This window comes from Pelodiscus sinensis, unplaced genomic scaffold (assembly GCF_049634645.1).
Source record: "Pelodiscus sinensis isolate JC-2024 unplaced genomic scaffold, ASM4963464v1 ctg44, whole genome shotgun sequence".
Lineage (NCBI taxonomy): Eukaryota > Metazoa > Chordata > Testudines > Trionychidae > Pelodiscus > Pelodiscus sinensis.
This window is the reverse complement of record NW_027465914.1, coordinates 648,333-661,427: the sequence shown is the minus strand read 5'-3', so window position 1 is coordinate 661,427 and position 13,095 is coordinate 648,333. Positions and strand designations below refer to the sequence as shown.

The following is a 13,095-nucleotide window of genomic DNA, read 5'->3' as shown; positions in this document are numbered from 1 at the left end:
AAAAGAGAGAGAATGAAGTGATTAAAGCCAACTACACCAGCCAATGCTGCTCAAATGAATCAAATTTTTATTTCTGTTTTCCACCCAACTTTCTGTGAACAGAATCATTAGTCATAAATAATCATTGAATCGTTTGGCTAAACACTTGTCAGCCTTTCAGTTGTTTGCAAGCTGCTTAGACTATTCGCTATTAGCTATTTGTGGTGGATGATTGGCTATCATAGTGACATGATATTTTTCCCTCAGAGGAGGTGGGCAGCTTCAAGATATTCAGAGAATTTTCCTGAATAAACTATACCCTAAATCCAAATACTGCTTCTTTTGGAAATAGCTCAGATTCTGTTTTAAGGTTTCATCCTGCTGCTTAACACCATAGTATCAGAGCACCTTCCACAGAAAATCAGTATCAATAATGAAATCCCTAGTAGACTTCACAAAAAACTTGCTTGTTAAGAAACGGTAGGCCTCTCTGCATCTGATATATGTCACAATATCCTGACCTTACAAAGCACTTAAGCACATGTGTAACTTGAACAAGATGAAACTAGTCACATGCTGCTTAGGACCTGGGATTTCTGGAGGATGGTGTGGGGATCTATGGGCCCCTAGCAGTCATTAATCCTGGAGTTTCAGTATATAGTTTACAAAAAATGTTTTAATTAGTTTAAACTTTCATTCCTGTCATTAGCATATAGGGAAAACTAACTTACCTGAGTATCAGAGGGGTAGCCGTGTTAGTCTGAATCTGCAAAAGCAGTAAAGTGGGTCTTTGACCACAAAAGCTTATGCTCCAACACTTCCGTTAGTCTAACTTACCTGAGTCTCTCTCATGTGGTTTGAGGCAAGTGTTATTATTTTGCTCAGTAGCCTTCTCTCTAGGACCTGGGCATCCTGCTGTAATACTTTCTCCAGGATACAGTAAATGTCTACTCTGTTTTTCTGGGGACAAAACATAAAAGAACAATTGGGGAAAATGTTTCCTTGATGACAATATAGTAATGCTATAAGCTAATATAGTAACGCAATATAGTAACACTTATGCTAATAAGCTTCTGCCCAAAAGAGTTTGCAATCTAAACATGAAACAACTAGCCCAGGCTAAAAGAGCAGATCAATAGCCAGGAAAATAATTCAGGTCTTCTGATTCACTATCTGGAGTCCTCTCCACTAGACCACACTGATTCCACAGCCTGCATACTCACTCAAGTAACCCCTTGTCTTCATTTGTGTAAAACTTGCTATGCCCTCCACAATCACCCCAGCTAGCAGCACTTCAGAAGAAGCTGAGCAATTCACAAATTTTTTAATCAGAATAAGGGCCCTGCACTGCCCCCTTATCTAATTTTGTTTATTATTGTTGTTATTATTATTATTATTGTTATTGTTGTTGTTATTGTTATTAGCATCTTGCCCTTTTTTATCCACTCCAGGCAGAATTTGTAAATACAATTATAAAATACCCAACTCCTGCAGTAAATCTTCTGCAGCTTTTAGGGAAAATTAGCTCAGGAGTTACCTCTACATTGACAGTAGCACACTTGAAGGTCTCTTTTATGGGGTCCATCAAAGTTGAAATTCACAGATGATACTAAATATGGAGGAGTTGTAGGTATGAGTTGTGACAGAGAAATAATAAAGAGGGGCACAGAGAAATTAGAAACCTGAGCAGAACAAGACTGATTTCAGAGAACTGCAAACTAGCGCACCTAGCGAGGGGGTCAATATAACTGACATAATGAGAGGGAGAAAAGTGGGAAACAACAAGTGACCTGGAGTGACAGTGAAAAAAAAAGACAGCCATCTGGGCTGGGTTTGTTACATACAGGAATCTTGTCATAAAGCAGGAAGTTTCTCATTGTTCATCTGAGGTGTGACTGCTTCTGGCTTATTTCACTTTTTTGGCACCACATTCCCCAGAAAAGATCAACAGCTTGGAAGTAATTCAGGAGAAAATTTTAAAAAGTGCAGGGAGGCCAGCAGAACTGACTTTTAAATAGAGACCTGCAACCTCTATGGGATCTGACCTCATGCATCAGGGTGAGGTTGGGTGGGTGTAGGGGAGCCTGCCTTGACAGTAAATGGCCATGTCTCCCTTTAACACGTGCGGATCTCTAACAAGCAAAACCCAGGCCTGTCTCAAGTCTGGTGAACATAAACATGCAGGCAAGGTCATGGGAGAAGCTGTGAGAGGAAGGAATGTTTTGCATAACAATGCAGATGAAGCGTGGTACCTGAGACCATGTCAAGAACACATGGCAAGCAATCTTGTACAGGTACTTCTGTTTCTGATAACCACAAATTACAGATGCAGCCATACAACTGTCAACTATGCACATAGCAGCAACATCCTGAGTGACAAGATGTACTCCAGATAGGGTATTGGGCATGTTACATATCCTACACAATACGTAATCAATTGGTAAGTATTATTAGAACAACCAAGTCTCGCTTTGCTATAAAATGGGCTTAGTAAGAACAATCAGTGGGAGGGAATGAGCAGGATTGACCCACAGGTACTGCTCGATGTAACTAGAAGTAAATAGGCCCTTCACACCGGTGATCCAGTGCATGGTGTTCCAATGCATGGGAAGAAAAGGAACCCTGACCTCCTGCCTGCTACTGTAGGTAGCATATGGGTGAAGTGTAAGTGAACTAGTCTTTATTATTGTATTATAGTAGCTCTTTTATTAATTGCTTTTGCATTGCTTTGCACTATATTATTGCTTTAGAATGTATGGCATTTAAGGTTTAAATTGTGTAGTAATTGTTTTTAAGGCTTGTAAAACTTAAACAACTGTAATAACTGCTTAAAGCTTGCAATAAATAAGAAAGTGGTTAAGTACCCCTGGAGTGTCCCGGTTTCTCTTGGATCTAAAATAAATCGAATCACATCACACTGGGAAAACAACTGGACTCCCGTGGGCTCAGATCAGGTCAGCTCTCCTCCACAGAGTCAGCACAACCATGACTGCCTACTCCAGCCAGCCACCACCTCCTTGCTGCATAGCATGCACTGTGGAGTGAGGATGCTTAGGAGTCAGTGTTTCCTACCCTGCAGCACATACATTGCACAGCAGAGAGCAGTATCAGAGACATAAAATTTAGACTTTAACATCAGGAAAAATGCCCCAGCTATAAGACATCTATCAGGTTATTACATAGTCTTCATTGGAAAGTGGTGGAAACCCAGTCACTAGGAGCTTTTAAAATTGGTTTGGCCCCAAAAAATGAAAAAGGCACTGCTGGGAAATTGGATGATCCAACAAGCCTTTCACATCTGTCTCCTGTGAGTCTATAACTCTGAATTCAGGCAGCTGAAGGTGTGAACTGCCTGCTAAGGTCATAAAGCACTTTGGAATGTTCAAAGCCAATGGTTGGCTACACATTCCAGTGGTTGTGCTTTTAAAGGATGCAGCTGCAAACTGCTATTATTACTGCTCTAGTGGGGAGAGGCTCTGCCTCTTTCCATTCATTTTTAAATGTAAGGAGGATTTTCAATTGAAAATCATAATTGATAACTTATGAATACATGAGCCCCACACTATTCAAGCGAGTCAGAAATGAACTGCTTGTCTTGGCTTCCTGGTACTTGAAACTAAAATGCCTTCTGTGTTGACCCTTAATAGAGAAATGGACTTTGCTGGATGCGAGTATTAATAAAGGAAAAAGGGGTTTGGATTATTTAAGAACCCTTCAAAGCTATATCCCAATCATATGTCATTATAATTAAGAAGCGTTGTCTTGGATTTAGAGCAGAGAGTCAGTTCACATGGGTTTTATTCACCATTCTTCTACTAACTCACTATGTGGTGTTGAGCAAGTTATTTAATTCCCCATGACACAGCCCATCAGTAAATAGGGAAGTTTATCACTCTCCCAAAGGTGCTGTAAAACCTAATTCATGAGTAAGTAGGTAAGTGCTTTGAGGTTTTTGGATGAAGATGCTAAAGGAGGACAAAATACTGCTATAAGAGATTATAGATACCCCTACAGTGCACTTTTATAATATACAGCCCATGTACTCCAGTGTGTACAAAAGGACAGTGCTCCTCTGAGTGTCTCTTTATTATATCATCCTGACCTGTAACAGAATTTTGCATGATGAGTTTTGCATGAAGACAGAAGGGTAAATACTGATTACACTGAAGGTGGGCTGAGCCAAGTTCTGTATTGAATTACTTCCATGAAGTCAAACAGAATTTGGAGTGGAAACATGGAAAACAGATGTGATTTGATGAAACTGCCCTACCTCATCCTGCTGAAGTTTTTCTAGCAGAACAGTCACAACGACAGCCAGTTTGGTCTCAGCAATCTTGACAATCTGAAGGGCAATAGTGGCCTTATCTTGATTGTCCATATGGTCCAGGAGTAAAACAACCTCGCTGTAAACAACTGAAATTAAAGGAAAGGATTCTGCTGGTTATCATTGATATTGGGATTCGGTGCTTGTGTCTTTAATTCACTATCTAGTAAAGACTCTGTAGGAGACCAGACATGGTGATAAGTGGACCTGGGAGTCATGCAAATCCTTTTCTTCCCTCATGGTGACCATGTCTGTTTGCAGAACTATTGTGGGGGGACGGATTATAATAAGGAAAAGCTGCTCCTTTTAAATAAGATCCCCACATAAAATCATCTTTTCCACCTTTACTATTAATTTAGGCATTTTGCTAGCACACAGAATAATTTATAGCCAAGATTTTTAAAACTGGGTGCCTAAACTAAAACTCCTAAATCCATATTAACACGCCTACATCCTGATTCAGCAACTTAATCACATGCCTAACTCTATGCCAACAAATAAATCTAAAGTTAAACACGTGCATGCTGAAGTGTTTTGCTAAGCCAGGGTGTCATTTCCAAAAGTGCTGAGCACCCAGAATTACCTATGGATAGTGCAAAGAACTTCTAGGGGTTCAGTATCTCTTGAAAATCAAGCCACTTTTTAAAGACTCCACTGTATGAATTTAGAAGTCAAACTTTATGCACTCTGTTTTGAAAAAAAGGCTTCAGTTTTATTTTATGGTAATTTAAATACTTGCAGAGAAGACACACGGACTAGGTATTTGTCCAGTTGCCTCTAGAGACCCTAAAAGATTTTCCCCCAATGCACAACATAAGAACATAAGAACGGCCGTACTGGGTCAGACCAAAGGTCCATCTAGCCCAGTATCCTGTCTGCTGTGTTGACATACCCTTCAGGAGTGACAATTTTTAGTCCAAGACAAGTTTTGGTTTCAGCATAGGGTTGCTAGGTGAAACGTAATGGTTTGTGACATACAGAAGATTAAAGTACATGATCTAATGACCTACCACCCTTAAACTCTATGAAACTGTGAAATAGTTGATGTATTAATAAAATCAGGATTTTATCTCCTATGTGTGTCTCAGCAGAAATTCTCCTGGAGACTTAATATTTAACAAGAAATCTGAAATGCCATATTTATCTGTCTCCATTATAACAGCATTCCAAGACATGGAGGAGGAATTGATCAGAATTTACCCTTCCCATGAAAGATTGCTCAAGATTAGGCGATTACCCATCCTTACCCTTCGATTCCAACACCCAGATGCAGATGGAATCAGAACTGTAACTTACCTTGCCCATACAGTTGCAATAGTAATGGTGTAGGATTAAGAGCACTAGTGTTGCTAAGAAACGCTTGGTTATCCTCCATTTAATATGCTAGCTATCCACTTAATATCTTAAGTAGACAGCAGGTACATCTAGACTGCAGAGTTTGTCCAGGATACCAGAGATATCCCAGAAAAGCTCTGCCACGTCCAAGGAATGCGTCTGCTTTTCCAAAAAAATATTGGAAAAGCAGACATGTTTTTTCAGCATCTTTGTAAACCTCGTTCTACGAGGAAGAAGGGATGTTCTGAAAGAGGCTTTTTTTCTGACATTTGGCCCAGTGTAGATGGGCCAACTGTCAGAAAAGCCTCTTTCAGAAGAAAAGTGATAGAACTTTGTAGTCTAGACACAGTCAGCTAGAAGAGAAGTCCTTCTGTGTTTTCTCTTCTAATTTCTCCCATCTCTGATGCTTTGCACCACTAGATTTTGGCTCCAAGGATGCAGTAGCCATAAAATAAGGACCCATATTAAACATAAAACAACTGGAGAAAGGAAAGAAGACCTTCCCCATAACATCCAAGAGTGACACAGATTGTCAGGAAAGTTTCCAGGTTCAGAGGCTGTAGGCCAGTCCTTCAACTCAAGTCAATTAAAAGGGAAGTCAGCAGAGGCTCACTGGATTTACAGCAGCTAATGATCTGGTCATATAAATGGAGAATATTACACGTTTCTATGCACCCATGCTCTTGAATGTGTATGTGTGGATACAGGTTGGATATAAAAAATACAATAGTGACCCTTACCTCTATCAATTACCTCCTGTTCACTCACAAATGTATTCATGGTTTAGTCTTTCCTCAACACCTTCTCTCAATCCTTTCTCCAACTAGCTCCAGTACTGAGAGATAGATGGCCTCTCAGTCTGTCAACCAGAACTTCCAGTTGAAATTACACAAGCACTATTGTGACATCCTTGTGACCAAAGCAAATTCCATAAACTGTTGATGACCAGGTAGGCACACAGGGACTCTGTCACTGTGCTGGAGAGAACTATGGTTAAGATGACCTGTCACCTGTCCATGACTTTTACTAAAAATGGCCCTAAATAAATTTTAGGTGCTGAGGATAGGCAGCGCTCCAGCAGACTCCACTGCTCTGAGAGCAGGCTAGGGTGCCACTACTACTTCCACTCCAGGTGGGGGAACTGCCCAGGGTACCCTGACTGCTCTCCAACCAATGCTCCAGCACAGCATCTGGCCCCAGGGATGCCCTGAGATGTACCACGCCAACTACTGTGGAAATCACAAAGGTCCCAGAATGTCCCAGAATCCATGATTTCTGTGACAGAAATGTAGCCGTGTTAGTCTCGTGTAGCTGAAACAAAAACCAGGACTATGTAGAACTTTAAAGACTAACAAGATGGTTTACTAGATGATGAGCTTTCTTGGGCCAGACCCACTTCCTCAGATCAAATAGTGGAAGAAAATTGGCACAACCATATATACCAAAGGATACAATCAAAAAAATGAACACATGAAATTTGATTTGTCCTTTTCATATGTGTACATTTTTTTGATTGTATCCTTTGGTATATATGGTTGTGTCAATTTTCTTCCACTCTTTGATCTGAGGAAGTGGGTCTGGCCCACGGAAGCTCATCACCTAATAGACCATCTTGTTAGTCTTTAAAGTGCTACATAGTCCTGTTTTTTGTTTCATGATTTCTGTGACCTCCATGAATGATTCACAGCCTTATTCATAATCACTTTCACCCAAATAGGCCTCTACCTACAGGTTCACAACCATCTCCTCCCTGTTGGTCAGAATCAATTCTTAAATGCCTATGCCCTGGGTTACTTCCTTCAGTTTCTGAAACAAAGCATTGCCCCCATGACATTCCAAGAACTTTTTGGATAGTTTGTGTTTTCCCATATTACTTTTCCCACTGATGTCTAGGTAGGTAAAGTCTCTCATTACTATTAGGGCCTGTGTTCTGGATATTTGTTTTATTTGTTCTAGAAATGCCTCATCTCCCTCCTCCTCCTGGTTTGGATGTGTTTTCCCCACTTCGTCTTTACCCAGAGACTTTCAACTGGTCTGCCTCTTGCCTCTTTCTGGAACTCAGAACAAGTGTACAATACACCAACACCGCCCTTTTATTCCTACATGCTCTTCCTGAACAAGATGTACCCCTCTATGCCAATACTGCACTTATGAGATTTATCCCATCAAGTATCTGAGATGCCACTTAAGCTCAGTTATGACTTGTCTATTAGTACTCCCAATTCTGACTGCTTAGGCCTGTTATTCCTTGAATTTGTGAGCAGACGTCTAAAGCAGTGATACTCAAAATGGTCCATGAAACCACTTTGAGAAAACTGCTAACTGGCTACTGGTGTGTTTATTTACTGGTGCCGCAGCCACAAAGCCTCGTGGCTCCCATTGGATCCGATTTGCTGTTTGCAGCCAAAGGGAGCCATGGGAAGCAGCAGCCACAGCTCCTTTTGCTATGACTGGCTAACCAGAGTCAAAGGGACCTGCAAGGCTCCGTGGCCTCAGTGCTGGTAAATAAACACACCGGCGCGGCCGGTTAGCAACTTTCTCAAAGTGGTTTCACGGACCACTTTGAGAAACACTGATCTAAGGTATTGATCAAATTCCCCCCAGGGATTTCCCTCTTGTTGCTCCTGTAATTCTACTCTAATTTTCCATATCTGATTCTCCCCAAAGAACTAGTCCTCTATTAAAGATACCTTTTGAACCTAGTTGCCTTTTGTCACCTGCCCCTACTCAACTTAGTTTAAAGCCCTTCTAATAAGATTGGTGAGTCACTGCATTAAGATGTCCTTCCCTTTTGTGGTCAGATCCACCCCATCTCTTCCCAGCAAACCTCCTTCCTGCAACAGTATGCCATGACTGAGGAAGTCAAAACCTCCCATCCATCCATCCATCCTCATCACACTATTGTGTGGACATGCTTACCATTTAGTGTAAAGAGCAGAAAAAACACTCAGTGCAGGAAACAAGGAGACTCAAACTGAAGCTGTCAAGTTCACATGCTTCCATTTTCAGTAACTGATCCATCTGGATCTCTCAAGTTAGTGGGGATGTCCAAGGCAGAAAAATATTTCTGTAGATCAGCATGTGAGTATTTGTATTGCGGTACTGCCTCATAGTCCCAGTCATAGGCCAGAATCTCATTGCCTTAGGACCTGTACAAACTCAGAATAAGATGGTCCTTAACTGTCATTAAGTAATATTTATTCACAGCACAACAGAGAAGATAATTAAGCAAGAAGATAAGCCTACTTTGACCAGGTACCAACATGAAACTAGTGTAATACTACTACATATTTAGGAAACTTTCTCCCTGATTCAGGGTCTGTCGTGGCTAAGCCCCAGTTCCATACCATTGTGCAAACTGGGGTCTTATACAACTGCGCTAGATAGAAAGTGTACAGCAGTACAGTTCAAGAGTACTCCATATTTAATACATGCACAGGAGGCCACTTCCTCAAGAAGCTAAGGGCATGGTCAGCACAGAGAGACTTCCTGTCTCTGCTAGTTTTACGCATCCCTCACTGTCTACACCTGCTCCATAAGTTCAGGCCTTTCAAAAACACCGCATCATGTACAGGTAACTGTAACAATGCTTGTTCGTTGTATCTGTTCACATGAGGGCAAGGCATCCAATATCAGTCCACTATGGGTGGATCAGCAATAGGAATAATGTTTGTGCATGTGACAAAGAACCCCAGGACCACAGAACAGATTAAGGACACCAATGTGTGTGGCAAAGTCATCACAAACACCGTGCAGACGTCAGGGAGCTCATAAGTTAGCATATACCCTTAATTCAGATCTTGGTGCAATAGTATATCCTCAAAAGGAAACTTTCCTTATTAATTGGTTGTATTTTACTTATCAGTTGGTTGTATTTTACAAGATAAAAAGCTGAATCGTTGGTTGAATGTTAGTTTATGTGCCCCAGGGCCAGATTTTTACAAAAACAAGTCATGTGCACATACACAACTAAGAGTTCTGCAGCAACGCACACTGTCCTGCAGCAATTAGTAGTGAGATCCTGCCCTTAGCAAGTCCTGGGCTTACAATTCACAGGCTTATCTCACTAATGAGTATCAATTGATCAGCCTGTACTGAATATGGCTTGACAATTTGCCATCACTCAAAACACATTACAGTCAGAGAGGATGATAAATATACCATTTATTCACCATTATGTACAAAGTCCAACATGTCCAAGGAGGCAAGAAAACAAAACTGGTGAATACAGAAAAAACATTACAGCCTCTCTCCGAGTTACAGACCAAACACTTGGCTGTAACTCGATCAGTTTGTAACTTGGACCCCATTGAGTTACACGTGACCGCGCTGTTTGTAAGCGTGGGTCACATTCGTAACTCAGGGACCGCCTTTAGGACTGCTCCATGGGAGCTTTGGTCGTAAGTGCGAACGGTCGTAACTCGACCATTCGCAACTCGGGGAGCAGCTGTACTGCAAAAAATAGACTGATAGCAAGAAGCTTTTGTACAATGTGCAGTAAGATGCACACCTTAATCCCACTCAGTGTTTGACTGACTCTAATTCAACCTAAGTTTTGTCAGAGTAGGGTATGAGGCCCAGATCCTCAAAGGTATTTAGACTAATTTCCATTGAAACCAATGGGAGCCAGGAACCTCAATACCTGGGAGGATCTGAGCAAGGATGGCAGAATTTGATGCAACAACAATATGCATTTCTAGAGAGATTTTCTTTTTTAAATAATTTTACTAACTCTCTGATTCAAATATAAGCCATTATTAGCAAATAATTATATTTTTTCTATCCCTATTAGAGCACAGACAAATAGGAGAGTGGAAATAACATGATTTATTTAAAAGATTTTAACCAGGTTCTTTCATGGAAAAAAATTAAAGATCCAGCACTGTACAGATCACTCTGCTGAGATGTGAGCCAAATGACTTAAAGCAGAATTCCAATCTTACTTCTCTTTTTTGAAAGTTTTCTCACAAACTCCTCAAAATATCTGCCTCCACCTAGTGGTGTGGGTTTGCATAACTTTTGTTATTTATATTCCCTGTTGTAGAAATACATCAAATTATACTCCGCATGATTCTATGATTCTATCTGTAGGGACAGGGACAGGGACAGGGACAGGGACAGGGATAATCCTGGGAAGAGGCTCTTTTTTCCTTCACTACTCTATAGAGGTTCTTATACTGCTTGTTGTCAGCAAGACATGAGAAGTCATTCTTCCGCTCTACTCTGCGCTGGTTAGGCCTCAGTTGGAGTATTGTGTCCAGTTCTGGGCACCATATTTCAAGAAAGATGTGGAGAAACTGGAGAGGGTCCAGAGAAGAGCAACAAGAATGATTAAGCAATGGGCTTAAACTGCAGCAAGGGAGATTTAGGTTGGACATTAGGAAAAAGTTCCTAACTATCAGGGTAGTCAAACACTAGGGCTGTGTCTAGAATGCATCCTTTTTCCGTAAAAGGGATGCAAATTAGACACATCACAATTGCAAATGAAGTGGGGATTTAAATCCCCCCCACTTCATTTGCATAAACATGGCTGCCGCTTTTTTCCGGCTCGGAGCTTTGCCGGAAAAAAGTGCCAGTCTAGATGCGGATCTTTCGGAAAATAAAGCCTTTTCCAAAAGATCCGTTATACCTCTTAAAAAAAGGAATAAGGGATCTTTCGGAAAAGGCTTTATTTTCCGAAAGATCCCCGTCTAGACTGGCGCTTTTTCCGGCACAGCTCCGAGCCAGAAAAAAGCGGCAGCCATGTTTATGCAAATGAAGCAGGGGGGATTTAAATCAAAGGGAACGTGATGCAATTGACCTGACCTTGGGATCCCCTCCCGGAGGCCCTATGGTCCGACCATACCCTGCCTAGAGAGACAATAGAAAAGTCCTCCAGGCAGACTGGAGTGGCTGTGGGAGAAGCAACCAATCAGGGCCAGGAAAGTCCTATAAAAGCAGCTGAAAGACCAGTATCAGTCAGTGTCTCTGGAGGCCACAAGGTATGCAGAACCAGGAGACAGGCTGCCTGAGAGAGTGGCAGCACTGCAGACAGCTCCTTGTGAAGAGCTATTGGCGAGTGCTGGACTGTGATGGGACTTTGAAAGAAAGCCCTGAGGTAAGGGCAAAAATGCTGTATTTTGGTGGGGTAGCTCTGGGGACACCACTCTCTTTGAGTGGGGAACAAACTTGAAAGGACATAAGAGAGCTACCCAAGATAGGCGCCGATTAGATGTGTACCCTGGAAGGGGTTTTGATGAGCACACACAATGAGTGAGACTCGGCCAGAGACTGTGTCACCGAAGTCAGACAAGAGAGTGCAGGCACATGTGCTTAGCCAGAAGGGGTACTCAAGAGAGGTGAATGCTGCTCTGTTACAGAGAGCAGTCCAATATGCACATAAGGGGTGTGGCGCTCCCTGCCTCCGAGCTACCCAAAGTGTGTGGTGCTCCAGCAGCAATTTATAGGGTCTTGGGCTCTGGCTGCTGCTGCATTAGCAGCAGCCCTTATTGGAAAACTTGAGAGCCCCAAGCCCTCTCTATCCCTTCCCCCAAATCCCACTCCTGCTTCACCCCACTGGGTACTGAGACTAGGGCCAGGACACTCTGCTTCCCGGTCACCACCATAGTGAAGTAGAGCAACCCAGCTGGGAGATGGTGGAGCACAGTAGGCTGTTGGTTGTTCCAGTTCCCACCACTGTGGTGTGTGCTTAGGGGCATGACCCCCTCTGACCGCCCAGTGCTAGATTTCGCCAGATAATTCCCTGGGCACCATGGGTCCCATCCATCAGATGGTTGAGACAACCACTGTGGGGCCTGGACAGCTCGCATGGGCCAATACAAACTGCCTCCTGTGTTGCATCATTTAATGAAGCATCTCTTGTAAACAGGCAAGACTAGGAAGAGCTGACAATTACGCTTACCATTGTTCCCAACTGGATGGACTGGACGCCATTCACAGCGATGGTGTCCCATCCCTCTGCTCAGGAAAGATGATAACCCTAAGCTGACTCAATGCAATGGTAGCCACGTCAGCTGACAGAACAGTAGCACAAAAGAGTGGCAGGGGAAACTCAGAACAATATTTTTTTTTTAAAAAAGAGAAAATTGAAAGTTTCAGCAACAAGACAAAAAACAGGAGAAAATGACTCAAGTGGAGAATTAGGTGGGAGTGAGGGAGTGAGGGTCCGTCTACACTACAGCGCTAATTCGAACTAACTTAGTTCGAATTAGTTAATTCGAACTAAGGTAATTCGAACTAACGCATCTAGAACTAAAAACTAGTTCGAATTAGCGTTTTGCTAATTCGAACTAGCATGTCCATATTGAGTGGGCCCTGAACAGGGCTTCAGGATGGCCGGAAGCAGTGCCGGCAGGGCATCAGAGGAGGACTTAGAGCATGGAGCTGCTGTCTCAGGCTAGCCGAGGGCTGCGCTTAAAGGGACCCGACCCCTACCCCGGACAGACAGTTCTCAGGGG

General features: G+C 42.4%; 1 long non-coding RNA gene across 1 annotated transcript; it reads right to left on the bottom strand.

Annotated features, from left to right (window-relative positions):
- Positions 1–4,249: 4,249 nt before the first annotated feature.
- On the bottom strand, positions 4,250–6,605 carry LOC142824836 (uncharacterized). Its single transcript, XR_012899404.1, has 2 exons — positions 6,379–6,605; positions 4,250–4,392 (listed from the first exon to the last, which is right to left on the bottom strand). It is a non-coding gene; the product is annotated as an uncharacterized LOC142824836 (long non-coding RNA).
- Between the last annotated feature and the right edge of the window lie 6,490 nt (positions 6,606–13,095).